Raw genomic sequence first — 25,343 nt, 5'->3', positions numbered from 1 at the left:
CTTATATTTTTTTTAAACCACAGTTTACCATGGGTGATCTAAGCTTTTGATGTCACAGTTTTATTCCGATCTATGATCTTCTGTACAATATAAAATAATTAAAAGGCAATGAATGGTGTGTACCAAACCAGATGCCAACAAACACTGGAAAACCACACCCAAACAATACATCCATTCCACAATAAAATTATGATACCAAAAACTAAAAAAGACCTAATATGGAAAAAGTATAGATATGGATGTGGTGTACGTGGTGTTGTTTAGGTCTGTGTGTTCCAATATTGTCAACCAATACATATAAAAAAGTCAATTAAATTATCACTTACAAGTAATATACACAAATATTGAGTAGGGACGTTAGCCCCGTGTAGTAATTTTTCTTTTACTATTGTGTATGTATATATATTTATTGTTACAATATATGGGTAAAGTACAGGCAAAAGATGAAATACTTCCTTCTATATTGCCTAACGATACTTCGGTATAGGAGCCATAGTACACTTCCAATATCATACATGTTCAGTGTAGACAATAGAAAACACATATACATCAATTCTTTAACAAACTGTATATACTATGAGCTTAAATCTGGATATACTGTATATTCGAAGAAAGCACAGAGATAGGCAAGGATAGGCATTTGATTTTTTTTAAAAAAAGGTTGTAGCCAAAACCCATTTGGACATTTTTCACTCATGCAAAATTCATTAGAACATCACGCTCAGAGCCAGAAAACAAAGCCCTGTCAACTCTGGATGAGTAAGCATATAGCCCTGTAGGAAGCCATCTTAGAATTAGGGTAGAATGCCACAAAAACCCAATAATATCGACCAAAAACATAACAATCGAATATCCACAGTATATTACAATAGCCACCTTACAGTGGTTGTAGTTCTCATCTGAACGATACGTAGAGGCATAATTTACTACAATGCCTTCCTATGCAATCATTTTGGCTAAGTCATGCCTAACTGTGTAACCAGTGGCAACTACCTCTCCATCCTTTTTCTTCCAAGCAAACGTACAATATTCTAGGGAGCCATGAAAGGGATATGTTAGTCTGGGGATATTTCTTTAATTGCTTATTGCCTAAATCATGAAAAGATCACGTGTCTGGTAAGCATGGACCGCAAAGACTAATCTTAACAAAACTCCATGGTTTGCCGAAAATAATGTATTTCTCCTATAAATCAGAATTCATTCACCCTTCAATCCTATGTCCAACAAAAAATATTTCAAAAACATAATACGATCAACTTAATTTTGCAGCTCGTAGACATCAAGGGTTATGTACAAAATAATCTTATAACCACAATAAAATGCTTCATAATAACAAAACGAAAACGTAATATGTACCTTGTGTATGTCACAATGATGAAGCTTATTCTTTTTCCAAGTAAAAATGTTCTTCGGATCCCAAAAAGTTATATAATCCAATTGCGTAAAACCAATTTAATCCATACTTGATGTCAATAATCCTAGGCTCAAACCCCATCGTATCTTCACCTTTTTACACTTAGTGCTCAAAGGTAACACGTCTGGAAACCAAATTCACCAATTGTCTCCCGCATTTAATAAATCCGTATGAATGATCTGCATGATGAAAAATAGAAAAAGTTAAATATTTTTTGCGCAGCGCGTTTAAAAAAAATAAAAATAAAGGTACAATAGAATATTGCTCAAATATTGAGACTAATTGTTACGTGACGTTCAGTTTTGCGTAACTAAATCTATGCCCATTACATACACAAAGCACATGTCTATATTCAGCAATGGTTCTAAATTCATTAATAATTTCATTCATTAATTATTGATGATATCAAATAATAACAATAAGATTTAATTTATTATATTTCAAATAAAGATTGGAATAAAGCGCAAAAGAAAATAACTATAAAATTGAGAACTTTGTTATTACTTTATGCGAGCAAATATGAATAAGTTTGTGATGGAAAGTGGTACAATGCAATATGACATGGCAGTGTAGCTGTAGAGAGCGCTGTTGGAATAAAACAATGGCTCATTGATATGAAAGAGCGAGCAAGGGTTTCCACCAGTATGACTATTACTATGCCAATGTATGGGCAGAATAACTAATTGAGAGAATAAAAATTCACATTCTGATACTTTTTGTGTACCCCAATAGTACTCTTTTATATTACAAAAAGATACTAGATATATTCAATTTTTATTTTTTTCATTCAAATTGGCATCTAAAGATAAAGCACATGCATGAGGTAATAGCTAAAAATGTATAAGGTAAAAATCCAAATGTACAAAACCCTCACTGGTAACTGGTATCATCTATGTAATATGCGTGATATGAATTTTTATAAAAGTCCACCATATTGGGCAAATATGCCCTTCTCGGTACATATGGCTTTCTGAATGCAAACAATTCTCTAGTCTAGCATCTGCAAGAATTACTTTTATGTGGTCACAAGAATATTTCGGGACACTGGAGCAGTATATACAACCTATTATCACAATTTAACCATTTCCTGTACTTATTTTTGAACAGTAGGAATATTGCTATATATTAAATGGTCTGTCCAAACTTTATGACTTTTCCACAGTTACTAATAACAGACATGATCAGCAACTAACATAGTAACATAGTAACATAGTTAGTAAGTAACTCATCTGTTAAACAGAAAAATGCTTGAAATATTGGATTTATGGAGTAATATATCTTGTCATTGAGATGAAAAGGAAAATTTATACTGGTACAACACATTGGTTATACGATGTCTCACTAATTCCAAGAAACAGATCTTTCACCGTATCACAAAGGCCTGAATGTGAAAAAATATTAATAATTCCTAAAAAGTCAAATGACAAAAAATAAACAACTTAGCTAAACGATAACTAAAAGGTAACAAGAAAATCACAAAAAGCCTTTGAGATTTCTCAGCGCTACGTGAAACTTCTCACGCTGAGAAAACTTTAGTCAAAGTTTGGAAACTTTTTGCCGCTGTCTAATTTTTCAGCTGTGGTTAAAAATATTGTGTTAGGCGTCATTTTAAAAACATTTAAACCTAATAAGTATGATAATGCTCTGTATTCCATATAGATAATAAGACGATTAAATCAACATATTAGCTGATATAAAATTTTAAACAATAAAGAAGGAAAAATAAAATGAGTGTGGATTTTTAAAAAAAAAAATTGCACCCCAGATCCCATTAATTAGAACGCTTTCATTATCCAAATTAACGAAGTGCAAGAAGTTATATTCTACTAGCAAAGTTTTTCCAACAATAATTAAAAATACAAAAAAAAAACAGCTCAAGAGTCAAGACATAATAAAGTAGAAGTTAAATTTGATGTAAATATGTACAATGTGCTCAGGTATTGAAACCTAAGCTGCTGGGGAGTGAGAAAACTTACACTACACCTGATCTCTGCCCACCCACATCCCACTCACCTCTAAAACAAGAAACTTCTACAGCCCCTTTGTGACTTGCAGGTAACAATGACCTTGAAGTCCCTCATGCAGGAGTTTGGGAAGAAGACGACCACTGCAAGGCTTAAGAAGGACTGCTGTGAGATAGAGATGCAGATAAAGAGTTCTTCAGACTTTTCCTTTTGTTCAAGTTCTCGGAGCAAACAAAGAGCTGGAGCTCTGCAGCAGGTTTGTAGCTCCCACCCTCACCCTCCTCCCTTGTCTAGTCAGGAGCATACTACCAGATCTACTGCAATTTCTCTTACTTTGTCAGGAAACTTTTGTCCTGAATTAGCTTCACCCCCCATCCACAATGACTTAGGTAAACTTTATAGTAGATTCATTAAGACTAGCAAGTGGGTGAGCAGAAGTCTTACTGTTCAGTGTCCAAGGATGTTCCTCTTTGTTTGGGCTGTTCTCCTGATGAGGTAAAGTCCTCAAATTCAAATTGATCCTCCAAAACCCAAGGTTGGAAGGGAAAGGGTGAATGGAGAAGCTGATGATGCTGATGAAGATATTAGGTGTGAACCCTGCAGTGTGTCTTCTCTGTCCTGTCCCATCCAGGACACTCCCCTCCCACATCTCATTGTCCTTGGACTTAGGTTCAACAACAAAGAGATGAGCTAGGCGTCTCACCAACCTACCTGTTGCATAGCCTGCGGCAGCATGGAGAACACTTACTACAAACCAGGTCTCCTGCGATCCTCCAGAAGTTTCACTTGTTTCACAAAACAATTTGGGACCAGAATGAGTTTGCTGGCACCTCCCACTAAACCAAAAAAAAAGTGCAGGGCAAGGATGGGTATCCACAGCAACTGGGAGTTTGTTTGCAGGGCTCCTTTGTGGTTCTTGCTTCTTCTGCATCATGTCAACTTGGTAGCCTTCATCCATAGTGTAAGCACTTGTTCTAAAGTTGTTTTCCCAGGGAATAGTTGGTAGTCACTCAGCTCCTCATCTCTTTTCTGCTTACTAACTGCACTGTTCCAGCAGCAGAGAGAGAGGAGGAGGGAGTTCAAAATAAACACACAGCCTTTAAAGGCACAGCCCGAAAACTACAGCTGTCTGGTCCTGGTTTGGTTGTATTTCTTCCAAAAAAACATGTAGTAGTTGTTGTTTTTTATACGAATCTGTGATATAGCTTTTACGACAACTCTTTGTGGTCAAACTACAAAGAGAAAACTTCTGCATCAAAACTTTGAAATAACTTTTTCTAGATACATAATGCTAAAAGTTCCATCTTCGAGTCAAGGTTATTTATGTGGATGGTTTTATCATTATGTTTGTTTTGATAGTGCAAACATATACATTACGTATACAAATCATCAACATTACAAGTAAAAACATAAAACAAAAGGAATGAAACACAATCATTTTATACCTGTCCGCATGTAACTGTTTTCTTATATACAAAGGTCTGAATGTTACATCTTTCTATAGAGAATATCGCTGTTATTGCAGGAGAGCTGTGCACGCCTTTTAGGGGATGTAAATTGTGCCTTCCCATAACTTGCTACCAGGCTGTAAGGATAATTTATTTTATAAAAAAAGCCACAAGCAATAAATCATAAAAACTGAACAAAAGTTGAGTCAAATTGTAAGTTCTGATCTTTTAAATCTGCATATATACTGTACAATTGTATATATGTATATACAATATATGTACAACATATGTAAGTGCTGTATACTCAATATTCAGAAATGTGCAGAGAGAAGAGGTGTGGCACTTACCTGGAATAAAGTAAAAGGACTTGGACGGTTCTTCTCTGTGTGATTCATATGTCCTAGGGACAGGTTGGCAAGCTGTGAAAAATACTTGGAGCTGCCTCTACGTTATTCTTGGGTCCAAACAAATATTGTCAAAAATTATTTTGCCTGCTTGTCGGGCTGAAAAATTAACACTGTAAGTACAGCAGGTATGAGAAATGGATGGGACTGTAACCCCCCCTCCCCATCTCTGAAGGAGTTCATTGTTACTTGATGTCCTTTCCCTCCCTTTCTCTTGTGCTCTTCCCAGCAGAACAAAGAAACTGAGCTCCCAGCCTGGTGTGCAAGTTTAAAACAGGCTGAAGTACTTAGTAGAAGCTACTTCACAACTTTGTAAACTCCGTCTCCTCCAGAAAAGTTGATGTATGTAATCATTTGGGTAGAGTGCAAAGCCGAAAATCATCAAGGATTCAAGATCATTAAAACAAAGGCCATTCTTTCTTATAACTTCTTCTTCATTGTTCAGAATCACACTTCTCGAAACAGCACCCTGGTCAGTTCTGGAAGAGGTGGAGCGGAACAGCAGCTTCAGTGGATGTGTGTATAAAATCTGTAAAGATGAATATTTTGTGTTTATACACAGTGTAAAGGAGAATAGTCATACATGAGCATGGGGATAAGATTCAACATAGTTTATTTTACCATTTTATCAGGATAGATAGATAGATAGATAGATAGATAGATAGATAGATAGATAGATAGATAGATAGATAGATAGATAGAAAGATAGATAGATACAATAGATCACTAACATAACTGATATATGCAAATCTAAATTTCCACTTGTCATAAAACTGCATTTTACATGTGTCAAGTAATGTAAATCTAAGTTTGATTATCATTTTTTTCTTCTTAGTGAAAAATGTAACTTTTGTTTTCAATTTAAAGTTACTATTGTAATAATACTATACTGTGAAAATAAATACAAAACAGGACGTGATAATTGCATAACCGAGGGAGGGAACCAACAAAATAATATTTTATGCCATAACTGGTAAAAATAGAAAAAGACATGGACTGTATATCCAAAAAATATACATTGATTTAATTTCTTAGCTCTTTTCACTTGGTGTTGGGGCTGTGTGGTGCCATTGCTGCTATAATACTGTTCCTGTGCAGTGTTGCTTCCTGGAGTCCTAGGTTTGCCTTGCAGCATGGGTGTTGGGGGGTACCTGGTTATAACCTCTTGCTGGTAAGCAGTCACCTCGGCGGTGGTCATGGTGCCTCACTTTTAAAAAAAAGAAGAGAATGTCCAGCTTCACCGAATCCATAAAAAAGAGTTTTCTTTATTCACAAACTTTAAAGGGAACCTGTCACCTGAATTTGGCGGGACTGGTTTTGGGTCATATGGGCGGAGTTTTCGGGTGTTTGATTCACCCTTTCCTTACCCGCTGGCTGCATGCTGGCTGCAATATTGGATTGAAGTTCATTCTCTGTCCTCCGTAGTACACGCCTGCGCAAGGCAATCTTGCCCTGCGCAGGCGTGTACTATGGAGGACAGAGAATGAACTTCAATCCAATATTGCGGCCAGCATGCAGCCAGCGGGTAAGGAAAGGGTGAATCAAACACCCGAAAACTCCGCCCATATGACCCAAAACCAGTCCCGCCAAATTCAGGTGACAGGTTCCCTTTAAAGTTTGTGAATAAAGAAAACTCTTTTTTACGGATTCGGTGAAGCTGGACATTCTCTTCTTTTTTTGGACTTTATACGCCTGGACACAGCGGGTCCATGCTCCTGAAGTTCGGATTATGCATCACGGGTGAGCTGGCTTATATTTTTCTTCTTTCTAAGCCTCACTTTTTAGACTAGAGAACCACTGAGAGCTTTACTGTTACGTGGCAGTGGGCTTCATGCAGCACTTGATCAGAAAGTTAAACTAAGAACTAAATATTCCCAAAAATGAACCCCACTTGACATCATCACAGGGCAAGTGTGAAGAGTCAGTCAAAGCACCAGAATTTGCTCATCTAATTATCATGGTTTGTCTGGGTCGGATCTTCTAGGGTTAATTCCTGTAGCCTCACATTGATCCTGTGTGGACTTTTTATAGCCGCCATCTGGCAGTTTCCTTTGTCAGTGATACTTCCACCCTTGGCTAAGTGTATTGACCCCTGAGTGAGTTTTGTGCTGTGTGCTGGTTTGCTTGATCCCTTGGATTTTTGACTCGGTCTGTTCTCTGGATACTGTTTGTTGGACTCCGTCTCTGTACTTTCTCTGTCCATTTGGTATTGACCTCGGCTTGGCCCCTACTATACTTTCTGTCTAGTCCCTTGGCACCGTTACGCTATCTCGTGCTCTGACACCGGCCTGATCTGTTTATGTCTCTGTCTGTGCCCCTTGGTTGCTCTGTTCTTTATTTACCTTTCTAGGAGTTTTCCTTCAGCTTCTAGCTCCCTGGAGCTTAGGCCACGCCCTCCAGCAGTCAGGTGATTCAGGTCTTGTTAGGCCTGAAGCAATCTCTCTCCAGTCTTGCTTGCCCCACATTCCTGGGAGTCTGTGGCTATCTCTGGGTCCTGTCTTCCCAGGAGATAGCATCGGTGAGTGTCACTTATAACTCCCTTCGTGATATTATCACTGACCACTAAGTTATTTCTGTTTCACTGCTGGGTTTGGGGCGTGTGTTGTTGGGAGGGTTATGGATGCCATACAGGCTTTATCTGAGCAGATTAAATAACTGAGTCAGATGTTTCAGGCTTTAACTCTGGAGCAGCAGGCCCTTGCTCATTCTCAGCGGCAGGTCACTGAGACTGTGCAGGGGGCATTGTCTTCTGGTCTTCAGGGAGCTATGGCGAGTGATGTTGTGTTGGTGTCCCCAGAACCACCTGTTAAGTTGCCTGACATTTTTTCTGGGAACAAGATTTAGTTTAGGGTTTACAAATAGGGTTGTAAACTCTTCTTCAGTTTGAGACTACGGTCCTCAGGGGATGAAAGTCAGAGGGTAGGGGTTGTCATGTCCCTGTTAAGGGGGTCCCTGCAGGCTTGGGCATTCTCCCTTTCTCCCACCGCCCTGAGAGAGTGTTGGTTAATGCGTTCTTTGAGGCCCTTGGGCACATGTATGATGAGCCTGACCGAGTACGATGAACAGAGAACATGGTGATGAATGTCTGTCAGGGGAAGCACTCAGCCGAGTGGTTGTGTATGGAGTTCTGCCGCTGGGCTGTGGAGGTTTCTTGGAACAACGCCGCTCTCCGAGGACTTTGTCGTAGAGGCTTGTCCGAGCGGCTGCAGGATGCCCTGGCGTTGCATCCCCCACCAAACTCTCGAGGACGCCATGACTCAGGCCGTCCGGATGGACCGCAGGTTGCAGGCCAGAGGGGTGATGCAGGTGGAGACTCCATTGTTTCCCAGTGGAAAAGAGTCTGTGCCTGAGCCCATGGAAGTAAGCGCTCTCACCTTTAAGGAAAAAGAGAGAAAACGCCGTCGGGAAAAGCAGTTATGCTTCTATTGTGGTGAAGCTGGACATTGGAAGAAAGAGTGTCCTTCCTGCCCATCATCGACTCGGTCGGCGGGAAACGACTAGGTCTCAGTAGTCATCAATGAGACTACTCAGACCCGCAGGTACACTTTTCCTCATTTTCTAAGGTGTTGCTTCAGGTGGAACTGTTAGTGGACAGTTGTTCTTCTTTCTCTACAGCAGTCGTGGACTGCTGGTCATCCATCAATCTGATTGACTCCCAATTGGTCACACGTTGCGAGATAGCGACAGCTAGGCTCAAGACTACAGTCAAGGTGGTGGCCATTGACTCCTCCCCCTCACGAAAGAGGGAATTCTCTTTATGTCTGGTTTGTTTTCACTCAGAGTGGGCACCGCTCACAAGGAAAAGTTAAGTTTTTTTGTTCTGGACAATCTGTTAGCGGGGTTGGTGTTGGGCATGCCCTGGTTATAATGCCATAACCCAGTTATTAATTGGAAAATGGGAGTTTGTTCAATGGGGGTCTAATTGTTCTAAGTTATGTTATAAATCTGCACTGTTGGTTGAACCTGTCAAATCTGTGTCTGTGTCATCTGTCGAGCTGGAAGGTATTCCGGAGTACCTGATAGACTTCGAAGATGTGTTCTCAGAAAGTGAAGCCGAGACGTTGCCACCACATAGACCTTTTGATTGCGCCATTGAGTTAGTTCCGAGAGCTAAACTACATAAAGCCCATCTGTTTAATTTGTCTGGCCCGGATCGTTGAGCTATGAAAAATTATATTGCAGAAAGTCTTTGCAAGGGACATATATGTCCCTCTGTCTCACCTGTGGTGGTGGGGTTCTTTTTTGTAAAAAAAAGATGGCGGTTTACGTCCCTGTCTCGACTTTCGTGAACTTAGTAAGATAACAGTTCGGAATACATATCCCCCTCCGTTGATTCCTGTCAGGGGCTAAATGGTTCTCCAGACTGGATCTTCGGGAGCATATAATTTGATAAGAGTCCGGGAGGGGGACGAATGGAAAACTGTGTTCCTCACGTCTGAGGGACTGTTTGAAAATTTTGTCATGCCATTTGGTCTTACCAACGCCCCCCGCCATATTTCAGAATTTCATCAATGTTGTATTTGCTGATCTCATTGGTCGTTTTGTTGTGATTTACTTAGATGATATTCTGATATACTCATCTGTCAGTCAGTCTCATTTGAGTCATGTACGAACCGTCCTCCAAAGGCTTAGACAAAATCATCTTTTTATAGCCGCCATCTGGCAGTTTCCTTTGTCAGTGATACTTCCGCCCTTGGCTAAGTGTATTGACCCCTGAGTGAGTTTTGTGCTGTGTGCTGGTTTGCTTGATCCCTTGGATTTTTGACTCGGTCTGTTCTCTGGATACTGTTTGTTGGACTCCGTCTTTGTACTTTCTCTGTCCATTTGGTATTGACCTCTGCTTGGCCCGTACTATCCTTTCTGTCTAGTCCCTTGGCACCGTTACACTATCCCGTGCTCTGACACCGGCATGATCTGTTTATGTCTCTGTCTGTGCCCCTTGATAGTTCTGTTCTTTAGTTACCTTTCTAGGAGTTTTCCTTCAGTTTCTAGCTCCCTGGAGCTTAGGCCACGCCCTCCAGCAGTCAGGTGATTCAGGTCCTGAAGCAATCTCTCTCCAGTATTGCTTGCCCCACATTCCTGGGAGTCTGTGGCTATCTCTGGGTCCAGTCTTCCCAGGAGATAGCATCGGTGAGTGTCACTTATAACTCCCTTCGTGATACTAATAGATGCGCCTTTTCTAAGTCAATATCCATGGCCCCTTGCTAGCCTGAGAATACCAATCACCAGCTGTAAGGTTTAGCTTGGCTGGATGTCAGAAATGGCAGGAACCCACGCCTTTTTTTAAAATTATTTATTTAAAAATTTGTAAAAAATGGCATGTGAATGCTCTATTCTTAATGACCAGCCTTTATAAAGCTGACAGCTGAGGATTGCAGCACGCAGCTGTCAGTTTTACCTGGCTGGTTATGAAAAATACATTGAAACCCACCATACCGTTTTTTTTTATTATTTATTTACAGTAGCATGCAGGCGCTGGCTAATGAATAGTGCTATTAGTGGCAACAGGTGTAGGCTATTGGGAGTAGTAGTCCCATCAGCCGACATCTGTGACTGGAGATAAAATTTTTACTTCCGGTCACAGCTGCGGTCTCACACTGTCATCTGACAGCGAGGGAGCGGCGGCTCTCTGACCGGCGGTAACGATCTTACTGTCGATCAGAGGCAGTGTTTGGCAAACACTGGATATGCAATTATCCCATTCATGTGAATGGGGACCGGGTTCGGGAACAATTCTGGTACCCAAACCAAACTTTTTTTTTAAATGTTCGGCCTAACCTGCCAGACCTGAACATCCAGAGGTTCATTCTTTACTAGTTCTGACACAATCAGAGTTTCTAAATGTAGCATGAAGCAGAGCACGGAAAGATAACCCGTCCACACCACAAATCTCTGTGTATATTGTTTACTGACAGAAAGCTGCTAATTAATGGTGGGGGCAGAGTTGGACTAGGTATCACAGAGGCACCAGTCAGGGCAGTGATATTCTCCTTCTGATAAGACACTCATTTATTGAAACAACAGTAGACATCCTAATAAGTGACACATTGCTGAAATCAGTGTTTCAGCCCCTACATCAATCTGCCCTCATATTTCATAGCAAAAATCTGCTGACAGATTCTCTATAATATTTTGGGCAGAGTGAAGATTTAGCTTTACATTTCTTTGAAGCTTTATAAATGCAAATATGTATTCGCCTTCTTCATTATCGTTGAAAATAATGTATTAAATAAATGTATTTCTAAGCTAACAATAAAGAGGCCATGGCTATATACAAGGTCTCAGAGCAGAGGCTGAAGTGAAGCAGTATATATACAGCACGCATTAGTGACACTGAAGCTGCCAGCTAATATCACAGCCTCTATACAGTGAAACTCCAGAAAATGTTTAGCAAATGGTAAATGGCTGCCAGGTTCATGTAACCAACCAATTCTGCTATTGCTTTGACTTTGGTCCCTCATGTCCCAATAGATGCATAGTGGGGCCTCTGTATACTATATTCCTTTATTACCTCAGAAAATTGCAAAATGCTCCATTGCATTGGAGGGGCAAGAGCAAAATAAATAATGGACTTTGTATGTTACATGGCCCTGGTAACTCCATGTAACAAGTTATGAATATTTGCCTGGTGTCCCACTTTTATAGAATCGTTCTGTTATGGTACACATTAAATTCAATGTCTTTACAATAATATGTGCAATATCATTGCCAAAAAATACTAATATCCGAACAATGGGACGATGTTGCGCATTTCTGAGTTATCAAACTTTGTTATAACTGTAGAAAAAGAGACATGGACTGCACCGTCAAAAATCATTCATTGATCTACTGCTGCTAGGCAAAAAGTTACAATACTAAAGAAGAGGTTCTTAGTAATAATGGGCAAGCCTGCTTGGCACTGTTGGATTTTCGTTCGAGCATACACTCGTTACTCGGCAGAGTATCACGTGGTGTTCAAGAACATGCTCAAGTCCCTAGGCCTGCATGGTTTGCATGTGTTTTTCAGCCATTAATCATGAAGGGATAGTTTGCCAATCACGGTAATACCTTAGCCATGTTGGCTACTGGCATTACTGTGATTGGCCGGCTGCATCACATCATCGGGTTTATACAAGACCCGGTGATGTGATGCTCGCCCCATTGTACTCTGGAAACAAAGTTGCTGGAGAAGGGAACGTTTGCATTAGGGGCATCTAGGAGGGGTTTATATTGCCTTACAGTCCTTGCTGCTGAAATCTTTAACCAAAAGTCATTTTCAGGGCTACATCTATTCTATTAAATATACCATATATACTAGTGTATAAGCCGACCCAAGTATAAGCCGAGGCACCTAATTTTGCCACAAATAAGTGGGAAAACTTATTAACTCGAGTATAAACCGGATGTGCATTGTCCCCTCATCCCCATCCTGGTATGCATGGTTCCTCACCCCCATCCTTGTCTGCATGGCTCCTTTTTCCCATCCTTGTCTGTATGGCTCCTTATTCCCTTCCTTGTCTGCATGGCTCCTTATTCTCATCCTTGTCTGCATGGCTTCTTATTCCCATCCTTGTCTGCATGGCTCCTTATTCCCATCCTTGTCTGCATGGCTCCATATTCCCATTCTTGTCTGCATGGCTAACTTATTCCCATTCTTGTCTGCCTGCCTCCTTATTCCCATGCTTGTATGCATGACTCCTTATTCCCATCCTTTTCTGCATGTCTTCTTATCCCTATCCTTGTATACGTGGCTCCTTATCCCCATCCTTGTATACGTGGTTCATCATCCCTATCCTTGCATGCGTGGCACCCATGAGAAAATCATAAAAAACACCCTACTTACCTTACCTGGCAGCATCTCATTCTGGTGCTTGCAGTTCCTGCTGCTGGGCGATTATGTGTCCCCGCTCATTAGGGTAATGAATATTCACCTCACTCCACGCCTCTGCGAGTGGAGAGAGGTGAATATTCATTAACTTAATGAGCAGGCACCCAGGATAGCCCGGCAGCTGCTGGAAGCCGGCGGCTGCGGCTGTAATTGTGTGCGCTATAAGAGAAATGAATATTCATTGCCAGTGCAGTGAATATTAATTTCTCTTTAGCTGCAAACTCCGGCTCCTGCCTCATGTGGCCCGCTGCTCCGCCGCTACCCTTCCTCGCCGTCTTCTTGGACAATAACTTGTGGATAAGCTGAAGGGGGTTTTGAGCACAAGAAAGTGTGCTGAAAAACTCAGTTTATGCACAAGTATATACAGTAAATAGCGCTGTTAGTTGTATTTAGTGTATATATAGCTGCTGGAGAAGCAATAGTAGTGTGTTACAGGCCTGTATAGCCTTACAGTGCTTGCTGCAGAAACCTAAAATCAACAGTCCTTATCAGGGCTACATCTATGGGAAGGTATAGTAGTGCGCAAGAGACATCTAGGCAGGGTTTAAGACCTTACAGTCCTTGCTCCAGAAACCTAAAAAAGTGCTTATCAGGGCTATTCGATTACCTATTAACACTGCTCTTAGCTGCATTTAGTGTAGGGAGAGTTGTTGAAGGGCTAGTTTTGCATTTGAGGTATCTAGGCAGGGGTTACTGCCTTACAACCTTTGCTGATGCAACCTAAAACCAAAACTCCTTATCAGGCCTACATCTAATCTATTCTATTAGCTATTAATATTGCTCTTAACTGCATTTAGTGTAGGGAGAGTTTCTGGAAAAGAGCTAGTTTTGCATTAGAGGCATCTAGGCAAGGGTTATTGCCTTATGCTGCAACCTAAAACCAAACCTATGTTTCAGGCCTACACCTATTCTATTATTTTCCCTATTAATACTGGTTTTAGCTGCATACATAATTCATTTTCCGGAAAGCGTGTGTTAAAGAATGGAGAAGTGGACATGCTACTGATGGTGCATGCAGAGGCCGAGGCCATGGCCCATGTGAAACTGCGCCTGCTGTGGGAGCACAAGACACAAGACCTAGCTTCCCGCTCCACTTTGCAGGCAGGCGCGGGACACTACTCTTGAAGCCAGAACAGTGCTAACAGGTGGGCGGTGGGATCGCAGATAATGCTCCCAGTCTGTTTCCCAGCACCACCCTGTCTTCCTCATGGTCCAGTCTCACTAACCAAGAGTCTGGACCACATGACAATCATCATCCTGATTCTCTTCCCTCCCACCATGGCGAGTCCCAGGAGACAATTGATCCCATATTAGGATACTCCGACGAGCTTTTAACATTTCCATTTATTGCTCCTTTGGGCCTCTCACGCTGTACATTTCAAGAGGGACATGAAGAGATCATATGTAGTGATGCCCAAATATTTGAGCAGCCAGCGTTAGAAGAAGACAGTGGGGAACAGCAATTACTGTCTCAAGAGGTGGATGATGATGAGACACAGTTGCCAACAAGTCAAGTTATTAAGTAAACAAGTCAAGATTAAGACCAGAGTGTGACAGTGGAAGATGAGGTGGTGAACAATGAAGTCACTGAGCCAATCTAGGAAAATGCCATGCAGAGCGAGCACAGCAGCATAAAAGGGCAGAGATCCACAGAACTGCAACATTCAGGCAGAGGTTGTGGGGTGGCAGAGGGAAAAGGTGGGCAACTGTTCCCCAAAAAACCCACACATGGCAAGATTCCATGCCAAGGGGTAGATGTTTGCCAGTCTGGCACTTTTTTACAGAAATTGCTGAAGACAAGAAAACGGTCATTTGCAACCTGTGCCATACCAAGATCAGCAGGGGTCTGACCCCTACCAGCCTGATCGCCACCAGTATACTAAGGCACATGTCATCAAAAACACCTAACTAGGTGGATCAAATGCCTGGGTCCACAATCAGTGTCTGTGGGTGACACCACTGCCTTTTTCCCTGTGCTACATGCTTGTCAATCCCCTGTCCAGGATGCAGGTGCAGATGCCTCCTGCCCTGCACCTGTTGTTGGACATTTGCAAGCACCATGAGCAGCGATGTCCACTTCCTTGTTCCAGAGCAGCTTTCAGTTGTCCCTACCCAAGGCCTTGGAACGCAAGTGCAAATACGCAGCTACCCACAGGCCTAAACACTAACCAGCCACATTCCTAGACTACTTGCCATGGACATGTTGCCATTTAGGCTCATGGACTTGTAGGCTTTCCACAACCTCATGGTGGCGGCCATCCCTCGGTACTCGATCCCCAGCTGTCCCTGTGTCATCCCCACCTTACAGAAGCACGTGTCTCATAACATTACCCATGCACTGATCAAAGGTCCACTTAACCACCGACACGTGGACAAGTTGGGGCCCTGGACACTACATTTGCCTCACTGAAGACTGGGTTCTCCTTGTGGAGGCTGGGACAAAATTGGACCCTGTTACAGCACATGTGCTGTCGACACCTAGAATTGCGGGACCTAGTTCCATCAGGGTTTCCTTCACCTCCTGCACTAGTTCCTGCACCTCCCTCCTCCTCATCATCCGTCATCTCTGAATTGTCCTCTATATTATTATTATTATTATTTATATAGCGCCATTAATTCCTTGGTGCTGTACATGAGAAAAGGGGTTACAGATAACGTTTACAGTAAACAAATTTACAATGACAGACTGGTGCAGAGGGGAAAGGACCCTGTCCTTGCGGACTTACCGTACATTCTACGGGCTCTATATTAGTTGCATGCTGGAAGTACTGCAGCACTGCATCGGTGAAGAGGCAAAAGGCTCTGCTCTTAATGTGATAAACTGCCTCAGAGTTTTTGAAAGGTCTAACAGACCAGACAGATCTGTGACTCTCATCACTGAACCTACAAGCAGGCATAGTCATGTGTGATAATGGAAATTATCTGGTGGCGACTCTGAAATTTGGCAAGCTCGCACACGTACCATGCCTGGCCCACATGCTCAAATTAGTGGTTCAGCTGTTTCTAAAAACCAACCCAGATTTGCCTGAGCTGCTTGTGAAGGTACGCCTTGTGTGCGCCCATTTCCAGAAATCACCTGCAAGCAGCGCTTGCTAGTGCCACCTGTCCGACAGGTTTGCGACGTGACTATGTGCTGAAACTCAACATTACATATGTTGGCAAGGCTTTGTTAGCAGCAGAGGGCAGTAGTTGAATACCAGCTACAATGTGCCCATCATTTTTACGGCCAGCCTCTGCACAAAAGAACCAATAAGTGGGCATGGAGGTCTGATATTTGTGACGTTCTACAAAACTTTGAGGAGTCAAAGATGGTGAACGGTGTTGACACCATAATCAGAGTAAACATCTCGCTTCTGTGTCTACTCTTACGTTCACTGTTCAGAATGAAAGAGGAAGCTCTGCCTGCCGACCGGGTGGAGATTTAGGAAGTAACTTGACAGGGTGATACTAAACAGCCCAGCTTGTTGGGAGTCTGGCACACATGGCTTTATGTCCTGTTGCCTTTCCTGTAACCCACATTTTATTCACATTTTGGCAAAAATGATTACAGGTTGCTCACCCCTCTTGACCCATACTGCAAGGGGAACTTTCCATCTCTCCTTCCTGAGGAGGAAAGGGTTAATAAAATGGTGCAATACCAGAAAGTCCTCTTTAAACAATTAGTATAAAAATTCCCATCTGACAACACTGGCGGCACAGGTCATAGTTCCTTGAAGAACCAAGGAGTAGAGATGAAGGAGACACACACCAGGTCTAAAAGAGGCAGGGAAAGACTATCAAAGCTCTGGGACAGTTTAATTAGACTCTCCCAGTGCCCAGGCCCTGATGCACAGGATACTCTGACAAAGAGGGGAAAGTTTTGGAAGATAGTAAAGAAGTATCTAGCTGACTGTGCCAGCATTCTCTGTGATTTCTTTGTGCCATACAAGTATTGGAGGTGCTGGACTGCCATGCCCCTAGCATTTTGTCAGAATAGGTTTTTAGTGCCGTTCGAGGCATAATATCTGATAGGCACATCCACCTGTCAAAATACTGACAGACTGACTCTTATCAAAATGAATAAGGCCTGGATTGGCCCAGAGTTCTCAACTCCACCAGATGACAGCAGTGGAACAAAAAAGCCAATTCTAACGTGCCACGCTCGCAGGTAGCGCATGTGGTTCGTGGACTCACTGTGCCACAGGGCCGGGCTTGCCTAGAAAGGGGAGTAGCGAAATGGCTATCTGGTGTTCACAGGTACCACTCCAAGGCACTTGCCGGTACTGAAATTGCCAATCCCAAGGGTCGGGTTCACTGACATGGGGAGACATGACCGGGGTCACTGACTAGCAGGATACACAAACTGATAGACTATATGGACAGCTTGGATTTTGAAGATAGGTTCCTATTCACAAACATAGTTGGGAAGAAAAGAGTTCCTGAACTGGCTGCACTAGGACCAGGGAAAATGGACTCAGGGCTGGCCCCACCAGGACCAGGAGTTTGGACATATGTACTGCAGACGTAATTTCAGGATTAGGATACTACCGAAAGCAGTAACAAGAAAACGGTCAAACGACACTATAGCAATGGGAACATAGCAACATACAGCTGCACACATAAAAACCAACTAAGACTGGGCATATTATGGTGACCAACCACCTCAGTCCCAAATGTTTGACCTTCTGTATCTGGTGCAAAAATTGCTGCAGCCGGAATCCTCCACTGTAGCCCAGATGGTCAAGCGTGTTGTCATGAACAGATTCGTGCACTCCCTTCCTAGGCTGGTGTAAACCTGGGTTGCCCACGTAGATCCCCAAAATGCAGATGAATTGTTGGCCCTAGTGGAATAGTTCCAGGTGATCGAGAGGTCCCTAAGAAAACCAGGGGGTGGTGCATCCTCATACTGGGGTACTCAGCGAGAACCTGAGCCCCAAAAGTGGGGTAGTAAAGCCATCAGTGGGGGAGTCCTAAATCCCAAGGGGTCACTGAGGGATTGTCAAAGGTCATGGGTAAAAACTTGCTTTGCTGGAGATGTCATGGACCTGGACATATAGCTGTCCATTGTCCCTTGTCCTCCAAACAGATGGACTATAGCCTAGGGAGATGCTGATCCTACTATACCTACCCCGCCTGCAGTGTTGAAAATCAGCCCAGTGAAGGGCCACAGGCATGTCCTGTGTCAATACATGGGGTGCTGGTGACAAGACTCTCAGACTCAGGGAGTTTGGTCACCCTGGTAAGAGCCACACTTCCCCATCAGTTGATCCTGGGAGACACATGGGTGTATGCTGTATCTACAGGGACGCCAAGGACTATCCTGTCACCAGAGTGTCGGTTATAATAAGCCAGGGTATGGAGTCTAATGAGGTTGGGGTCGTCGAAGGTTTGCTGCACCCCGTGATAATTGGGAGGGACTTCAGCCTTTTCTGGGACTTGTGGGGAAATGCAGATGTATCAAAGGATGCAGACAGGAGCGAGCCCAACCCTATTGAGACCCCATCACAGTTGGAGATGTATGAGTTCCCCTTGTGTGACAAGGACAGGGTGGTGACCAGTGAGACTGAAATTCCTGAAGTGGGGGTTTCTGGGGAGAATTTTGGGATTACCCAAATGCAGGATTTGACCTTGAAAAATGTACTGGGAAATGTGACTGTGATAAATGGGGTTGCCCAAGAGTCAGGGCCAACACCAGGTTCCCATACTTTGCAGTCAGTGGGGAGTTGCTATATCAGGTCACTAAACAAATAGGGAAAGTATTAGAGGAGCTGTTTGTCCCTGGACCCTAAAGACATAGGGTACTAGGTATGGCCCATGCTCATGTCTTGGAGGGGCACCTAGGTATAGATAAAACCCAAGAACGAATCCTTCAGAGGTTTTTCTGGCCTGGATGTCACAGAGACATTGTTAATTTCTGATGATCCTGCCCTACCTGCCAGCTAACTGCCCCGTATCCCACTTCCGCAGTCCCCTAGTTCCATTGCCCATAATTGAGGTCCCATTTGACTGGATTGCCATGGACCTGGTGGGACCCTTAGTTAAGTCTGCCAGGGGTCATCAATACATCCTGGTGTTAATGGACTAGGCTTTGTGGTACCCGGAATTGTTGCCACTGAGAAACTCCTCCGCCCGGAGTATAGCACGAGAACTAGTCCATATTTTCTCCCGATCGGGCCTGTCAAAGGAGATCCTGACAGACCAGGGGACACCGTTTATGTCCAAGGTAATGAGGGAGTTATGCAAGGCCCCCTAGATTACCCAACTTAGGATGTCGGTGTACCTTCTACAGACAGACGGCCTGGTGGAGAGGTTCAATAATTGTTGTGAATTCTGTGGCAGAGCTCCCTCCTGTGGTCACAAGTGGTACTTCGGCTGATTCTCTCTGTGAGCTTCCGTTGGTGGAGGAAAGTGGTACTGCGGCTTCTGAGTTTCCTTCCTCAGGTGATGTGGTGAAGTCGTTAGGTGCTGCTCTATTTAACTCCACCTAGTGCCTTGATCCTGGCCTCCAGTCAATGTTCTAGTATTGGACCTGTTTCCTCCTGGATCGTTCCTGTGGCCTGCTGCTCTGCATAGCTAAGTTCTGCTTTGCTATTTTGTTTGCTGTTTTTTTTCTGTCCAGCTTGTCTATTTGTTTTTTCCTGCTTGCTGGAAGCTCTGGGACGCAGAGGGTGTACCTCCGTGCCGTTAGTTCGGTACGGAGGGTCTTTTTGTCCCCTTTGCGTGGTTTTTGTAGGGTTTTGTGTTGACCGCAAAGTTACCTTTCCTATCCTCGCTCTGTTCAGAAAGTCGGGCCTCACTTTGCTAAATCTATTTCATCTCTACGTTTGTCTTTTCATCTTAAACTCACAGTCATTACATGTGGGGGCTGCCTTTTCCTTTGGGGTATTTCTCTGAGGCAAGATAGGCTTATTTTCTATCTTCAGGCTAGCTAGTTTCTCAGGCTGTGCCGAGTTGCATAGGGAGCGTTAGGCGCAATCCACAGCTGCCTCTAGTGTGGTTGGTGAGGATTAGGGATTGCGGTCAGCAGAGTTCCCACGTCTCAGAGCTCGTTCTATGTTTTTGGGTTATTGTCAGGTCACTGTATGTACTCTGATCTCTATGTCCATTGTGGTACTGAATTACCTTATCATAACAGTACTGGAGGCCAAAAGTACTAATGATTCTCAATAGAGGGAAAAAAGAAGTTCTGAGACCATTTTTTCTCTGCACTGTGTTTTGCCTTTTTTTTCCCCTAGACATTTGGGTGGTTCAGGACACAGGTGTAGCGATGGACATTAAAGGTCTGTCTTCATGTGTGGATCAGCTCACGGCAAGAGTACAAAATATTCAAGACTTTGTGGTTCAGAATTAAATGTTAGAACCGAGAATTCCTATTCCTGATTTGTTTTTTGGAGATAGAACTAAATTTCTGAGTTTCAAAAATAATTGTAAACTATTTCTGGCCTTGAAACCTCGCTCCTCTGGTGACCCAGTTCAACAAGTTAGGATCATTATTTCTTTTTTACGTGGCGACCCTCAGGACTGGGCATTTTCTCTTGCGTCAGGAGATCCTGCATTAAGTAATATCGATGCGTTTTTCCTGGCGCTCGGATTGCTGTACGATGAGCCTAATTCAGTGGATCAGGCAGAGAAGAATTTGCTGGCTCTGTGTCAGGGTCAGGATGAGATAGAGGTATATTGTCAGAAATTTAGAAAGTGGTCCGTACTCACTCAGTGGAATGAAGGTGCGCTCGCAGCTATTTTCAGAAAAGGTCTCTCTGAAGCCCTTAAGGATGTCATGGTGGGATTTCCTATGCCTGCTGGTCTGAATGAGTCTATGTCTTTGGCCATTCAGATCGGTCGACGCTTGCGTGAGCGTAAATCTGTGCACCATTTGGCGGTATTACCTGAGCTTAAACCTGAGCCTATGCAGTGCGATAGGACTTTGACCAGAGTTGAACGGCAAGAACACAGACGTCTGAATGGGCTGTGTTTCTACTGTGGTGATTCCACTCATGCTATCTCTGATTGTCCTAAGCGCACTAAGCGGTTCGCTAGGTCTGCCACCATTGGTACGGTACAGTCAAAATTTCTTCTGTCCGTTTCCTTGATCTGCTCTTTTTCATCGTATTCTGTCATGGCATTTGTGGATTCAGGCGCTGCCTTGAATTTGATGGACTTGGAGTATGCTAGGCGTTGTGGGTTTTTCTTGGAGCCTTTGCAGTGTCCTATTCCATTGAGAGGAATTGATGCTACGCCTTTGGCCAAGAATAAGCCTCAGTACTGGACCCAGCTGACCATGTGCATGGCTCCTGCACATCAGGAGGTTATTCGCTTTCTGGTGTTGCATAATCTGCATGATGTGGTCGTGTTGGGGTTGCCATGGCTACAAGTCCATAATCCAGTATTAGATTGGAAATCCATGTCTGTGTCCAGCTGGGGTTGTCAGGGGGTACATGGTGATGTCCCATTTCTGACTATTTCGTCATCCACCCCTTCTGAGGTTCCAGAGTTCTTGTATGATTACCGGGATGTATTTGATGAGCCCAAGTCCGATACCCTACCTCCGCATAGGGATTGTGATTGTGCTATCGATTTGATTCCTGGTAGTAAATTCCCTAAAGGTCGACTGTTTAATTTATCTGTGCCTGAGCACGCCGCTATGCGGAGTTATGTGAAGGAGTCCTTGGAGAAGGGGCATATTCGCCCGTCATCGTCGCCATTAGGAGCAGGGTTCTTTTTTGTAGCCAAGAAGGATGGTTCACTGAGACCTTGTATAGATTACCACCTTCTAAATAAGATCACGGTTAAATTTCAGTACCCCTTGCCGTTGTTATCTGATTTGTTTGCTCGGATTAAGGGGGCTAGTTGGTTCACCAAGATAGATCTTCGTGGTGCGTATAATCTTGTGCGTATTAAGCGAGGCGATGAATGGAAAACTGCATTTAATACGCCCGAGGGCCATTTTGAGTATCTAGTAATGCCATTCGGACTTTCTAATGCTCCATCAGTGTTTCAGTCCTTTATGCATGACATCTTCCGAGAGTACCTGGATAAATTCCTGATTGTGTACTTGGATGACATTTTGATCTTCTCGGATGATTGGGAGTCTCATGTGAAGCAGGTCAGAACGGTGTTTCAGGTCCTGCGTGCTAATTCTTTGTTTGTGAAGGGATCAAAGTGTCTCTTTGGTGTTCAGAAGGTTTCATTTTTGGGGTTCATCTTTTCCCCTTCTACTATCGAGATGAACCCTGTTAAGGTCCAGGCCATCCATGATTGGACTCAGCCGACATCTCTGAAAAGTCTGCAAAAGTTCCTGGGCTTTGCTTTGCAGATGTTTCGCTTCCGTTCCAGGTCGAGGTTGATGCTTCTGAGATTGGAGCAGGGGCTGTTTTGTCGCAGAGAAGTTCTGATTGCTCGGTGATGAAACCATGCGCCTTCTTTTCCAGGAAGTTTTCGCCTGCTGAGCGAAATTATGATGTGGGCAATCGAGAGTTGCTGGCCATGAAGTGGGCATTCGAGGAGTGGCGTCATTGGCTTGAAGGAGCTAAGCATCGCGTGGTGGTCTTGACTGATCATAAGAACTTGACTTATCTCGAGTCCGCCAAGCGGTTGAATCCTAGACAGGCTCGTTGGTCGTTGTTTTTTGCCCGTTTTGACTTTGTGATTTCGTACCTTCCGGGCTCTAAAAATGTGAAGGCGGATGCTCTGTCTAGGAGTTTTGTGCCCGACTCTCCGGGTTTATCTGAGCCGGCGGGTATCCTCAAAGAGGGAGTAATTGTGTCTGCCATCTCCCCTGATTTGCGGCGGGTGCTGCAAAAATTTCAGGCTAATAAACCTGATCGTTGCCCAGCGGAGAAACTGTTTGTCCCTGATAGGTGGACGAATAAAGTTATCTCTGAGGTTCATTGTTCGGTGTTGGCTGGTCATCCTGGAATCTTTGGTACCAGAGAGTTAGTGGCTAGATCCTTTTGGTGGCCATCTCTGTCGCGGGATGTGCGTACTTTTGTGCAGTCCTGTGGGATTTGTGCTCGGGCTAAGCCCTGCTGTTCTCATGCCAGTGGGTTGCTTTTGCCCTTGCCGGTCCCGAAGAGGCCTTGGACACATATCTATATGGATTTTATTTCAGATCTTCCCGTCTCTCAAAGGATGTCAGTCATTTGGGTGGTCTGTGATCGCTTCTCTAAGATGGTCCATTTGGTACCCTTGTCTAAATTACCTTCCTCCTCTGATTTGGTGCCATTGTTCTTCCAGCATGTGGTTCGTTTGCATGGCATTCCAGAGAATATCGTTTCTGACAGAGGTTCCCAGTTTGTTTCGAGGTTTTGGCGAGCCTTTTGTGGTAGGATGGGCATTGACTTGTCTTTTTCCTCGGCTTTCCATCCTCAGACTAATGGCCAGACCGAACGAACCAATCAGACCTTGGAAACATATCTGAGATGCTTTGTTTCTGCTGATCAGGATGACTGGGTGTCCTTTTTGCCTTTGGCTGAGTTCGCCCTTAATAATCGGGCCAGCTCGGCTACCTTGGTTTCGCCGTTTTTCTGCAACTCTGGGTTCCATCCTCGTTTCTCTTCAGGACAGGTTGAGTCTTCGGACTGTCCTGGTGTGGATACTGTGGTGGACAGGTTGCAGCAGATTTGGACTCATGTAGTGGACAATTTGACCTTGTCCCAGGAGAAGGCTCAACGTTTCGCTAATCGCAGTCGCTGTGTGGGTCCCCGACTTCGTGTTGGGGATTTGGTTTGGTTATCTTCTCGTCATATTCCTATGAAGGTTTCCTCTCCTAAGTTTAAACCTCGTTTCATTGGTCCGTATAGGATTTCTGAGGTTCTTAATCCTGTGTCTTTTCGTCTGACCCTTCCAGATTCTTTTTCCATACACCTATGGTTCCATCTGTTGACCCTCCTGCCCCGGTTTTGGTGGAGGGGGAGTTGGAGTATATTGTGGAGAAGATTTTGGATTCTCGTGTTTCAAGACGGAAACTCCAGTATCTGGTTAAGTGGAAGGGTTATGCTCAGGAAGATAATTCCTGGGTCTTTGCCTCTGATGTCCATGCTCCCGATCTTGTTCGTGCCTTTCATATGGCTCATCCTGGTCGTCCTGGGGGCTCTGGTGAGGGTTCGGTGACCCCTCCTCAAGGGGGGGGTACTGTTGTGAATTCTGTGGCAGAGCTCCCTCCTGTGGTCACAAGTGGTACTTCGGCTGATTCTCTCTGTGAGCTTCCGTTGGTGGAGGAAAGTGGTACTGCGGCTTCTGAGATTCCTTCCTCAGGTGATGTGGTGAAGTCGTTAGGTGCTGCTCTATTTAACTCCACCTAGTGCCTTTATCCTGGCCTCCAGTCAATGTTCTAGTATTGGACCTGTTTCCTCCTGGATCGTTCCTGTGGCCTGCTGCTCTGCATAGCTAAGTTCTGCTTTGCTATTTTGTTTGCTGTTTTTTTTCTGTCCAGCTTGTCTATTTGTTTTTTCCTGCTTGCTGGAAGCTCTGGGACGCAGAGGGTGTACCTCCGTGCCGTTAGTTCGGTACGGAGGGTCTTTTTGCCCCCTTTGCGTAGTTTTTGTAGGGTTTTGTGTTGACCGCAAAGTTACCTTTCCTATCCTCGCTGTGTTCAGAAAGTCGGGCCTCACTTTGCTAAATCTATTTCATCTCTACGTTTGTCTTTTCATCTTAAACTCACAGTCATTACATGTGGGGGCTGCCTTTTCCTTTGGGGTATTTCTCTGAGGCAAGGTAGGCTTATTTTCTATCTTCAGGCTAGCTAGTTTCTCAGGCTGTGCCGAGTTGCATAGGGAGCGTTAGGCGCAATCCACAGCTGCCTCTAGTGTGGTTGGTGAGGATTAGGGATTGCGGTCAGCAGAGTTCCCACGTCTCAGAGCTCGTTCTATGTTTTTGGGTTATTGTCAGGTCACTGTATGTGCGCTGATCTCTATGTCCATTGTGGTACTGAATTACCTTATCATAACAAATAATACCTTGAAGTCCATGCTGAAGAAGGTCGTGGAGAAGGGTGGCCGAGATTGGGATTGCCTCATTCCATACCTACTGTTCTCCATCAGGAAGTCCCACATGCCTCTATGGGGTTCTCACAGTTTGAGCTGTTATACAGACAGCACCCTTGGGAGACTTGGGAAGAAGTTACACCCCACCGGAGTGTCATCGAGCATGTGGCCCAAATGCAGGACCGAATCCTGCTTTTTATATTGTTGCTTTTTTGTTTTTGTTCTTTTACAGAACGAGGGTCTTCAGGTGGATTAAGTCTATAATAAAGATTTTACAACGCCATGT

At 43.8% G+C, this 25,343-nt stretch overlaps 2 long non-coding RNA genes across 4 annotated transcripts in view; one reads left to right on the top strand and one right to left on the bottom strand.

The window, feature by feature from the left end:
* Positions 1-4,376, bottom strand: part of LOC138642600 (uncharacterized) — a 482,117-nt gene extending 477,741 nt beyond the window's left edge. The window contains exons 1-3 of one of the 3 annotated variants that reach the window (XR_011314070.1): positions 4,127-4,376; positions 3,428-3,543; positions 1,357-1,593 (exon numbers count right to left, since the gene is read on the bottom strand). This is a non-coding gene — a long non-coding RNA (uncharacterized lncRNA). Of the gene's footprint in view, positions 1-1,356; positions 1,594-3,427; positions 3,626-4,089 lie in introns of those variants that run through there. The other 2 variants (XR_011314071.1, XR_011314069.1) reach the window with 2 other exon arrangements.
* The window catches only part of LOC138642601 (uncharacterized), a 61,258-nt gene that overhangs the window by 1,368 nt on the left and 34,547 nt on the right, over positions 1-25,343 (top strand). The window lies entirely within an intron of this gene.

Source organism: Ranitomeya imitator, chromosome 6 (genome assembly GCF_032444005.1).
Source record: "Ranitomeya imitator isolate aRanImi1 chromosome 6, aRanImi1.pri, whole genome shotgun sequence".
Classification (NCBI taxonomy): Eukaryota; Metazoa; Chordata; class Amphibia; order Anura; family Dendrobatidae; genus Ranitomeya; species Ranitomeya imitator.
The sequence above is the reverse complement of the archived record's forward strand: the minus strand, read 5'-3'. Positions and strand labels throughout refer to the sequence as shown.